At 48.2% G+C, this 11,626-nt stretch overlaps 1 long non-coding RNA gene across 1 annotated transcript in view; it reads right to left on the bottom strand.

The window, feature by feature from the left end:
* Positions 1–6,620: 6,620 nt before the first annotated feature.
* Positions 6,621–11,626, bottom strand: part of LOC111936396 (uncharacterized) — a 9,321-nt gene continuing 4,315 nt past the window's right edge. The window contains exon 4 of the long non-coding RNA XR_015277628.1: positions 6,621–9,257. This is a non-coding gene — a long non-coding RNA (uncharacterized LOC111936396). The remainder of the gene's footprint in view (positions 9,258–11,626) is intronic.

Here is an 11,626-nt window from a genome sequence, read left to right as displayed (position 1 = left end):
GAGGTTCCATTTTGTTTTCGGTATTAAAGGCGGGCGGCGCGGTGCCCCCGGCGCTCGGCGGGCGCGGGGCCGGGCGGAGCGCGGCGGGCGCATGGCGCGGCCGTCCCGGGGCGCGGGGCCGCGGTGGCCCCGGGAGCGGCCGCGCCATTGGCTGGGGCGGCGGCAGCGCGGCGGGCGCAGCCAATGGGAGCGCGGCTTCCATGGGGCCTGAGTTATTAGACGGCGGGGTAAAAGCACCGCGCGGCAGAAGCCAAGGAGAGGCCGCGGGACCCGCAGCCATTTTTCTGCAGTGGAGCGAAATGGCCAACTGGGCTTTTCCTTTGTTCCATAAAGGGGGATCCGCCATGTGAATCCACACCACGCGGGGTGGTGGGAGCCTCTAGCACGGTGCCAGACGACTCACTGAAGAAGGAGGATTTAAATATATATATATCTCAAACCCTTAACCAAAAAAAAAAAAAAAAAGTAATGCGGATTTTTTTTTTTTTCTCCCTTATGATTCGGGATCCATCTTTGTCTTGTGTAACTAGGTCATGGCACACCCTATGTCAGCAGTTAACAATTTCGAATGCCAACAAAAAAAGAGTAAATACATTCTTTTTATATTTTTTTCGTTGTTTTGGGGGTTTTTAAGCTTTAAGCAGCTCTGATGACTGAACAATAAATTTGAGAGACTTCTCTCCTGTATTAAACACTTGATTCCTGGCCATTTTTATTAACTCCTTTGGTGCTTAAAAGGTAATGTTTTAAATGTAGGTATAGGAATAGTGAATTCTGGCAAAAAATAAGGCAATTTTACTATTATAAGCTTTTTCTCTTTCTTTCCTCTTATATTGTAAGTACCCAATCCATTCTGTCCTTGCTAAGTGTAGTTTTCATGTTAATGTTACTGAAGTGGTCCTTATTGCTAAGCCTTCATTTGCATGTCTTACATTTTTGTCTGTTTAAACCAATTTATGCTTTTTAAAAATATTTTACTTATAAAGCAAACTATCTGGCTAAGATATGCTTAAAAGTTGTTTAGAACCAGTAATGTTAATTAGGTGTTTTCACATTGACATGTGCAGCCTAAAACTATTGAGGAGAATATTTTTAGTGTCTGCGTGCTCTGTGGAAAAACACTGAACGTCCTTTTTATGTACAGAGTAAATCTGCCACAGGAAGGTAGATTTACTCGAGCAGGAGTCCTCGCCTGTGTACGGTCAGTCAACATAGCTGGACTTTTTTATATATATATATTTTCCCCCTTTTTTTTTTCCTCTTTTTTTGATGCTAGACCACTGCCATACAAAGATCCATAACTTATCTTAACAAGATCCGCTTTGGCTCGCAAACTTACGAGAGAAGTGGTGATACAGATCATATATATATTTATAGCCATTATTTTAAAAAAGAGTAACAACTTCACCTTCAGAGCTGCATTCAACTATGGTGTGCGGGTAAGTAAACCCTTTTGCCCTTGCAGAGGAACAAATAGCCCAGGCCTGTAGCTAATGGTATTGTCCTGGGTGGAAGGATCCCAATGGTCGTCTGAAAGCGGTGGCGATCTCCTTTTCCTCAGAAACATCTAACAGTGCCTCTGAAACGTCTCTTTTCAGGGAGGGATTTGATTTCTCTTTCTGCACAAAGCTCTTGGTCGTCCTCAGCCCTGGGTGGGTTTGGTTTTTTTTTTTTGTGCGAAGAGACGCTGTGAATCCATTGCAGGCATTACGTGGCTGTTAAATTGTAAGCACCAAAAAAAAAAAAAAAAAAAATCTGCCTGCGAACAGTAAGATGTTAGTGAGGTTGATGTTAAAAAAGGCGAGAAGGCGGTGGTGGTGGTAGGGATCCCTTACATGTTTTATCCGTCTAATTACAGAAGCTCGACAAAAAACAGGCAACAAAATGGGGGGGTGTTTTTCACGACGGTGAGTCTTAATGGCGGATGTCTCCCTAGAAAGCACTGTAAAATCCTTCATACCGAGAGGCAGTGACTTGGAGAGAGGGGGGAAAAAGGAGGTCTGGAAGTATATCCAAAATGAGGGAGTTTCCTTCCAAGTGAGGGACCCTTTGCAGCCTGAGTGTTACAGATGGAGAGCCGTGACGCAGTTGATATTCACAGCAGTTGTGCTTTAGTGCCGCCACCCAGCCCACGAAAATGGCCTCCCCGCCGAATTCTGGTGGGTTTATTATGTGAAAAGCTGCGGCAGCACCGTGTCCCGGGCGGCGGGAGGGGCGGCCGGCGGCGGGCACGGCGCTCCCGGTCGCGCTCCGTGTTGTGTGAGGGCAGCCGCCATCATGGCTTCTCCTTCCCTTCGGCGCCGCGTTCTCCTCAGTGCTGGGCGGTGGCGCGGCAGGCTCTCCCCCCGCTACCTCCCGGCGCTCCGCGTCCCGAGCGCTGCAGGGAAATGGAGGCTTTGGGGTGGTTTGGGTTTTTTGGGGCTTTTTTCCCCCCTTTTCTCCTCATTCCCGCCCCCCCTTCCCCCAGCGCTTTGTGAGGGGTTGTGGAAGGGCGAAGCCGGGCAAGGCGCGGCGGCTCTTTCTCCCTGCTCACAACATGGCGGGAGCGCCCTGCGGCAGCGGGGCTGGCGGCGCTCCAGCCGGGCCGGGCGGGGGGGCGGCCGGCCGGGAGGACAAAGGCAGCTCGGATAATGCCGGCGCAGCCCTGACTGCTATAAATAACACCGCCCTTCCCCCGCCGCAGCCTCCCGCTCTCTTTATAAATACCAAGCCATGGAAGTCGCCTAATGCAGAGGGGGGAAAAAGAGGAACAAACAACATTACCCCCCCTTCACCACACACACGGGAAAAAAAGAAAATGCACAAAAATGTTAAAGCCCGGGCTGTGGTAGGGGACGGGGAGAACCAGCAGCGGTGGCCGCGGGAGGGGCCGGGCGGCGCCGCCACCTCCCCGCCCGGAGCGGGTGCGCCGGGGGGAGCGCGGCCGCCGCTCCCCGTCACATGGCTCTTTGTTGTTTTCCTTCTCTGCCTCTCCTGGGCTGTTCCCCCCTCCGCCATCACCCAGCCGGGGCAGCGCTGCCCTGCCTCCTCCGGCCTGCAGCGCCGAGCTCCCCGGGCCCGCACGGGCAGGGCTGGCGCGGAGCCGGTGCCGTGCTGCAGTGGAGCCGCCATGGCCCGATGAGGTGTTACATGTGGCGTCGTTGGTTTTTTTTGGTTTTTTTTTTTTTCCTTCTTTTTTTTTTTTTTTTTTCTTCTTGTGTTTTGTTTTTTTGGTGGGATTTTTTTTTTTTTCCCTGAGCAGATTCTGCTGCAGCTCGCTTTGGGTGGAGGCTGAGGGTTATCTCGGAACTTCACAAGCCTCGCTGTGCTCTGTGGGGAATTGCAGCTTGTGCTCACTGCAGACCCAGAGTAGGTGAGCCAGGAAAGCCTGGCTTGAGCAACCACTTCAGAGGGCAGGACAGGGAGGAAAAGCAAACACTGTAGAGAGGTGGCCTCCCTGGTAAGGCTAGAGCAGGACCGTCCTGCGGACTCTGAGGGAGGGTGAAGGTAAGTGGCTGCTTGGCAGAGGCTGTCTGCGGGAGCGGCATGTGCCGGGCAGGGTGCGCCCTGCCCGCAGTTCCTGCGGCTCAGCACCAGCCGCTCCGTGGGTTTGTACAACTTGTGCTGTGGTATGTGCCGAGGCTCAGGGCTGTTTCCCTGCGAGGGAGCAGGGTGCTGCCGCGAAGGAGGCACCGCAGCCCGCGCCTTTCGCAACAACTGCGCTCATCGCTCCATTCCTCGCTCCCCCCCTCGCTCCTCACCGGGTCAGGCTCTATGTCGAGAACAAGCGACAAACCGTCCGCACAAAACAGAACACGTTCCCGTGGAGGGGGAGAAAACCAAACAAACCAACAACAAAACCAAAGCGCTTCCGCAGTGCCAGGCTGGCGTTGTAGCGCTGCGAGCCCTGTCGGGGGCTGCGGCGCTCGGAGCCGGGGCCGCCCGAGCCGCCGCTCGGTCCCTGCCCGGCCGGGAGCGCCGGGCCCGCGCTGGAGCCAGCGCTGAGCACCGGGCCCGGCTCACGGCGGCTCCCAGGGACCGTCTGCCGGCAAAATCGGAAGGAACGGTGACGTTGTTCTTAGCTGAACACCATTAAAATGCTCCTCTGGTATCTCTCAATAGAGGTGAAAAGCATTTCAGCTTCCTGGAAATGGCCGAAAGAGGCGACGTGTAGATCAAAGTACGGCGCAGAGCTGGGCTCCTATTTGCAAGGGTTTTTGAACTGTAGTGAAAACGTTTCTGCAGCTTGCATCGTAATGAGTTAAGTCAGCACGTGAAGCGACTAAAAAAGGCATATTTAAACAGCATCGGGCTATTAACTTTCCTGGGATTTAAGATTTATGTTTAAATATATATTTGGCTATTAGCAATACCAGCATTTAAACCGTAACGTTGATCTGTTCAACCTTGAAGCAAACCAGCTCTGCCTAACGCAGCTTTGAAGCGACACAGCCAGACCATAATACTGTGGGAGCTTAGACAGCTTTGTCTGTACTTGCATCTCTCTGCATATTTTTCCAGGACTCTGATCTTTGTCTGCGATTAATCATTGTCCAGGACGGCTGTTCCCGGTGGTAGAATCCATGAAGTGCTCCAGCTGGGAGAGGTCCTAACGCGTGTGCCTGGCGCTGTGTACGTGCAAACCAGGGCCAGAAATTGCTGGGGCAGCAGGCGCTGGACAGCGAGCCTGCCGTGCCGCCCCAGTGAGTTGTGTGGGTCCTCAGCACTTCTGGAAGTTGTTTTTGTAAGTCTGAGCTGAAAATTTCTTTCCGTTTTTTAGAGTTTCTAAATGACTGTAATGTTCAGTGTAGTTTAAAAGTCGCCAAGGCAGTTGAGACCAGTTGTGCTCTCAGAGTGGGTGGTTTCATGGCTGAACCTTGTATCTGAAAAGCAAAATGTTCTGGTACAGTGTGTTTAAATCCCAGAAAGGTCAAACCAGACTTTCATACTTGAGTTAGATTGACCCTGGTTTGCTGTGTGAGACTCTTTAGATAAAGAGATCTTTCAGGGAAAAAGAGGGGGGGAAGATTTTTTTTCTCTGAACAGCTTGTGGTGACTCTGTGCACATTCTTGAAGCAAAGGAGCTTGTTCTTGCCCACAGCATCCCTGCCTGGCATTGTTGAGTGGAAAACTCTTATGCTAATTATATCACTGTCTGTTATCAATAAGAAGTGATTTAATTTCTTTGGCAAAGTGTTGCAACAAGAGCAAATTAGATTGAGAGGCAAAGTGAAATAAAAAATATGCAGCTGTTCTGCCAAACAATGATCCTGACTGTTTACAACATTTTGTTTTAGGCTGCCTTGTACACAGAATCCTTTATACTGAAGGTTTTCAAGTCACAATCCACTGCTTGTGCAAGGAAACTAGATTAATAGATTATAAAAGACAAAAGAGACCAAGGTTCATCTGGTTCAACTTCCTGCATTATGCAGGTCTCTGGATTTTTGTGATTTTTTTTGCTTTTTCTCATTTCAAAGAATTTAACTGCAGCATAGCTGCATCTTAGATAAAGATCAGATTTTCATTTTCAAATGGGATCTGAAAGGGAGTAAAATAAGGGTAAATTGTTTCCATCAAAAATCTACCTGACAGACTAGAAATCAAAGTACCTTTTCAAACTTGTCTAGTTTCTGCTTTCAGTTTCTGGATGTGTCTGTCCCTCAGTCTCCTTGGCAGAAGAATGCTCCATGACCAGATTTACATCCCCTCGTAGCTGTGTGCAAGCTGAGCATTTAAACACTCCATTGCAGGCTGCAGAGCTCCCCCTCGGGTCCATCTTTACTAATCCTGTAATTGTTCCTGCTCCAGTTTGTCACCATTTTGATCTGGGCAGAAGGGGACAGAGCCCTCGGCAGTGACCATGCCTGAGCCAACAGCCCTCCTGGCTCAGATGTGTCTGTCAGGCATCCAGGATTACTCCAGCCCATGTTCAGCTGGTTTCCCAGCAGGGCTGCTAAAATACTCTCGGATCTGATCCTTCTAAGAATGACCACCCTGCATTGTAGGATTGTGCTCTTTGTTCTGCATGTATGGCTTTACTCTGGTCATCTTGAGAACTCTTAGACAGCGTTGTTGCTTGCAATGGCCTTTTTAAATTATTATTTTTATTTGATACTCCCTCGTGATACTGCTTCGTGCCACCTACAAACTTGGTTATGATTTTAGTTTTCTTCCAGATAAACAACCTGTCAGCACTGTGTTTCCTGGTTCCGGGTGTGTGTACACACACCTCAGCAGTGTCAATATTGTGTCAGGAGGAGGTCTGGTTCCACACCATCCCTTGCCACACCCCAGTTGCATGGGAAGAAAGCCCGGTTTAGGAGCTGGAAGGGAGCCAGAGGCAGACTGCAACACTTGCCTGCCCTGGTGTCTATTATGTAGCCATTAAATAATGCAGAGCACAAAACAGGTGGTTGCAGGACCAATAAAAGAAAGATGAGTGTGTCTGGGGCAGGGTGGTTACAAAGTACATTTTGAGACCTTCCTGTTAGATGAGGTTTTTTTAGATGTGATGCCTCACCACATACTCTGTATCCAGCTGTTCATTCAATACCTAAATACATTAGGGACTTCTTCCCCGCCGCCAAATTTGATTGACATTGGAGGAATGAGGGGGGAGATTACAGAGAAGAACACAGTCGCATTAGATGGTTTTATTTTTAGGAAACCAGGCTAAGAATATCAAAGGACTATTGAGTAGGAATATGGACAGGGTATTTGCCTGTTCATATTTTCTTGCCATGAAATTTTTTATTCCTTCCTAAGAACAGCAGATGATCTGTCTAGGGAATTGTCAGCTGAAATAAGCAACCTGCTGACAAGATTTCACCTGTGTCCCAGCATGCTCTGAGGATGCATGGGGATGTGAGCCTTGAACAATGACAGGGAATCACTAGGCTGTGTTGTTTGGCTGCCGGGGTGCAGAGATGCATGGTGACACCCAACAGTGGAACAAACATTTACTGTGTTTAAAATCCAGACAAATTTTGATGGATGTGTTGGCTATTTTCCAGACCTGGGGGTGGTTGTTGCTTTTTAAACTGTATGTGATCATATTATTTCTGAAAGTATTATGACAAAGCCACCTCTGTAAGGTAGGGAGTGAGTGCTTTCAGAGATCTAATCTTTCTTGAGCTATAAAGGAATAAAGAAACTGTTTCAACACCTGACTTGCAGAATGTTTTGTGTTGCTTCTTGCCTATTGAAATGCAGCTGCCATTGAAATGCTGTGATCCTATCAGGATGTACAAGTGGTTATTTTTTAGAATGCTTTCAAGCTTATAAAAATCACGAAATAAATCAAGACTGTTGGCAATTCTAATCAGCATTCTAAAGCCATAGAATTACAAAACAGTTCAGTGCTTCATGGCCCCTGAACAGTACAGTTTCACAAAAATAAAAGAGAAAGAATGAAAAGAATGTACCATTTAAAGGTCGGGCACTTACAAAGCTTGCATGAAAAGGAAATGAAGATCCAAATAATCTAAAAGAATATTTATGCATTAAATTACTTGTGTCTCTGGACACTTCATTAAACAGCCTAGATATGATAGTAGCCGGGGACCTGGGAGCCATTTTAACACATGTAGCAGATACAAGGAACATTCTGATTAAAAGTGATGGAGTATAAAATGTTGCAGCCAGAAACCGATGACAAAGATCAAATGAGTTCAGCTTACAAATCAGAGCAGTGTCTTCCCACTGGTGCGATGTGACACGAGACCAGGGCTTTGTTTTGCCCTTGACATTGCCACCACTTCTCTCAATCGTACAGTTAAGGATTTGCATCTTGATTTATTGTTTGACAGGACAGCGAGGAGTGCCCCAGCTGGTCCCTCGAGCCCTGGGTTGCAGCCGAGTGGGCCCGAAGGCGCCGGGTCGGTGAAGGCTGTGCTGCCCATGGCTCCCTGTGCTGCTGCACTCCAGCAGCTCCCAGTTGCTACACAGCTGCAGGGCTGTGTGTGCCTGTGCTGTACGAGGGGAGCAGCACAGCTTCCCCTTGGTCGCTGGAGAGGAGCATGGAAACAGGAGCAGTGGCCGTGGCAAAATCGTTCCATTCCTGGCTAGCTCACAGAGCCGCTGGCAAAAACGCTGGAGCGAGGAGAAGGGACACTTGGTGGAGCAGGGGGTGGCAGGAGGGGAGGGAAGAGCCAGCATATGTGCACAGCAGAGGTTACAAAGACAGCAGATCCTGGCAGAGCAGGGGGCACACACCGAGGAGAAAGGAATGGGAGAGAGGCCAAAGGCACAGTTCAGAATTAGAAAAAAAACTAAAAAACAGGAGGAGAGTGTGGCATATGGAGAGGGAAAGTAAAGCAGATCTTGCACAGCCTGCAAATAATTGAATAGAAAATACAGGAAGAGGGAAGGAGCTTGATTCATTACTGCCCTTCACCTTGTGGAGACAGCTACACCCAGGAAGAGGAGGTGTGGAATACAACAGCATCCTTCATGTTTCACGGTGAACTGTAGGTTTTACATTTCGACCCCTGCCATTTGTGGTTTTCTCCTTTCACAGCCCATGCCTTTTGTTCAGACTTGACTTCTGCAGGCTCTGTTCTTATCTTTGTCTACTTTCTGAGTTATTTTTGGACTTGCTTTAACTTTTATTTTTCTCTTTTTTAAGGTAAGTTTTAAATTAAAATACCTCTTCCAGATATTTTAGTTGTTTTAACCTTCAAGAGGGAAAGGCCACTGCTAGTTTCTAACTGAAGTTAGTTTCCATTAAACCCACACAGCCATTGCTGCATTTCTGCCTGCCTCTCTCCTGGGAGCTGCTGATGCAGGACAGGGTTCTCTTTGCTTCCTGACACCTTTCCCTGCACATTGTCTTCTCCTTTCCCTGGGCAGTGCCTGCCAGCAGTCCGGAAGGACTCACAGTTAGCAGCGTGCAGGAAGTGGTTCCTGTGGCAGTAAATTATCACAAGCGCCTGACGTGTTGCATAAAGGGGAGTGAAAAAAGTGTCACGAACATCTGCAGGGCGTTCTGACCAGAAGGGATCCTTAGTTCCACCACCACTGCCCACATGAAAAAGCACTTCATGGTGTCGGCAACTAACGTGCAATTGCCTGTGGAATAGGAAATGCCAGTGGAGCTGGCAGGGAAGCAGGAAAGCTGGACATTCCTCCATGCATAGGACTGAGGAGCATGGCTTGTACAGCAGGGTGGGGAGAGGAATTTAAGCTCGTGCAGCTGTTGCTCCACTGTGACCAGCCCAGGCTTGCTTGGAGGCCTTTCGACTGAGAACACTTTTTCCCAGGTCCAAAACTGAGTCCTAAAAGGAGAATGGAGGTGCCCACTCAGAGTAGAAAATATTTGCTGTGGGTGCTGTGTGTGTAATTCAAGCCAATAAAGTACTTAAGAAATACACAGCCAGATGTGTTCTGTACTTAGAAAATTTTTGTCTAAGATGTCTGATTTCATGGGGAGGCTGTATTTGCTTCCTTCTTCCATTTGCCTGGAGCCCTTATCTTTGAACAGGCACTGTCTGTACTATTGTTAGACTCCCAAGACCATTAAAGGTCTTGAGGCACTGACATTTTGCAAGCAGATCCAGCTGCCATTCACACAGGGGCATTTTTAGCCTTATGAGAGATACAAGTTTAATTAGAACAGTTTTAACCAGGAAATCTCCCCACTTTAAGAACTCAGAGCTACTACATTAATCCCAGTAAGCAATGAGGAACTTGACAATGTGCCTGTTGTTATCAGGAAGGGTGAGATGTATGTAGGAAGGGTGAAACACAGGAAATGTGCCATCAAAGACAGAGGTGTGGAGCAGGGCAGGGCAGCGTGCCAGACCCAGCACTGTCAGCTTGCTGCTCTCTGTGCCTGCCCTCACTACACCCACACCACTGCTTGAACACCTTCCTGAGCCTCTCTGGTGACTCTCAGTAAGGACATCCCGCCAGGTCACTCTGCACTGTCAGCCCAACCAGCTCCCACAAACCAGGCACAGGCCAAGAATCACAGCTCTAAAGCAAATATCGCTCAATTACAACCTGGTTTTATTTCCAGTGCCTCAAGTTATTAATTAACCTGCTCTGAGCATCACTGTTCCTCTCGGAGTTTGCTCTGGCTGGGTTATGGCTGCTCTCAGGTCTGAGAAAATTTCAGTCTGGGCCTGTGCTTTGCCTGGCCATGCTCTGACAAGCCACAAGCTCCTCTGGCTCCTGCCAAACCTCCACCTCTATGAATGAGCATCTTGCCAGCCAGACTATGACAGAGCAAGTACTTCCCACTTAGCTCTACCCATACATCCAGCACTCCACAAAAAACAGGCAGAAATTGTGGTGTCCCCCATATAAACAGGGCATTTTATCATCTCTTCAGTCTGCCATTGCTGCCTTCCTGTGGGAAGTTTGCACAGATACCAGAGGGGAGGATGCAAACTTCATGTTAACTGCCCTTTAATGTCAGTGCTATCCATTACTCAGCAAAAACATGGCACTATTTCATCCACAGTCCATTCTCATAGCCTACTTCACCAGCTTTTATTCTCCCCTATGAATATTCCCAGTTTCCCCACATGCTTGTCCATAAGGTTTGAGAGCTTCCTGCCTGGGCCAGATGCAAGAGTGAAGGAATGAGGTGTTGATCAAAGCCTGACTCATGACTCTGTAAAACACACACTGGTCAGGCTGCACTGTAGCTCACATAGTGAAAAGCATATTTAGGAAGCCTGGGTTCAATTAAACTTGATGTTCTCTACTTCACAAAATAAGTACAACTCCACATACTTCAGGTTTAGAGGAATCTTCCAACAGAATTTTGGGGAGTGTAACCCAGATTTGGCAATCCACAGTTGACTCACCCACTCCATGTTAATCCCTCCTGTGTAAACTAAAGCAGCTGAATGCAACTCCTGCCCTGGTGCTGTGGTCATCTTAATTAACACACACTCCTCTTGGATTCAGTCTTCCCTTGTATCTGAACCAGCAAGTACATTAAAAGAAAATATCCCTATCCACAAGGAATTACATAATTTGGGAACGAGAGAAGGGAAAAGTGATCTGAAGGAAGCAGATACTGCAGAGAGCGCTCCAATTTTGAAAAAAAAAAATATCTGTGCTTGCTGGGTTAGGTGGAGTTTTGGGTAATGAAAACACAGGAAGGCCTAAGCCAGAGGGATTTTAGAGGTTATACTAAAGGGATTGGTTGGATACTGGCTAAGAACGGATCTTGTTGCAAGCAAAGCTATTTGTAGCCTTTTTCCCTAAATTTCCCCAAATTACTTCCTGATGAGATGTGTTCTCTGCTGCAGATCTGGATGCAGAAGAACATCTGATGGTGAGTAATTTCATGCAGATCTGTAGCAGAGCCCTGATCTCTGTCAGCCATGAGCAAGGCTGTGCCTCACTCCTGAACCCACTGCTTCTGCCTGTTCCCATGGCAAAACCAAGCCCAGCTCTCAAGGCAAACACAACTGCAGATCTCACCTGAAACGAGGCGTGCTGTGATAGCTCTGCCAGCCTGTGGTGACAAATTCCTGCCCATGGCTCAGGGAAGCCATGCCAGCACATCTGGGAGACACACATCCCAGGATCCACGGGGGCAGAGCTGTGGAGGTGTTGGCAGACACTTGCCTGTTCATTTCATACTTTTCAGAGATTACTCATTGTGTTTGATGTTCCAGAAAAGCAT

The sequence above is a fragment of the Cyanistes caeruleus genome, chromosome 18, assembly GCF_971803275.1.
Source record: "Cyanistes caeruleus chromosome 18, bCyaCae1.hap1.1, whole genome shotgun sequence".
NCBI lineage: Eukaryota > Metazoa > Chordata > Aves > Passeriformes > Paridae > Cyanistes > Cyanistes caeruleus.
The sequence above is the reverse complement of the archived record's forward strand: the minus strand, read 5'-3'. Positions and strand labels throughout refer to the sequence as shown.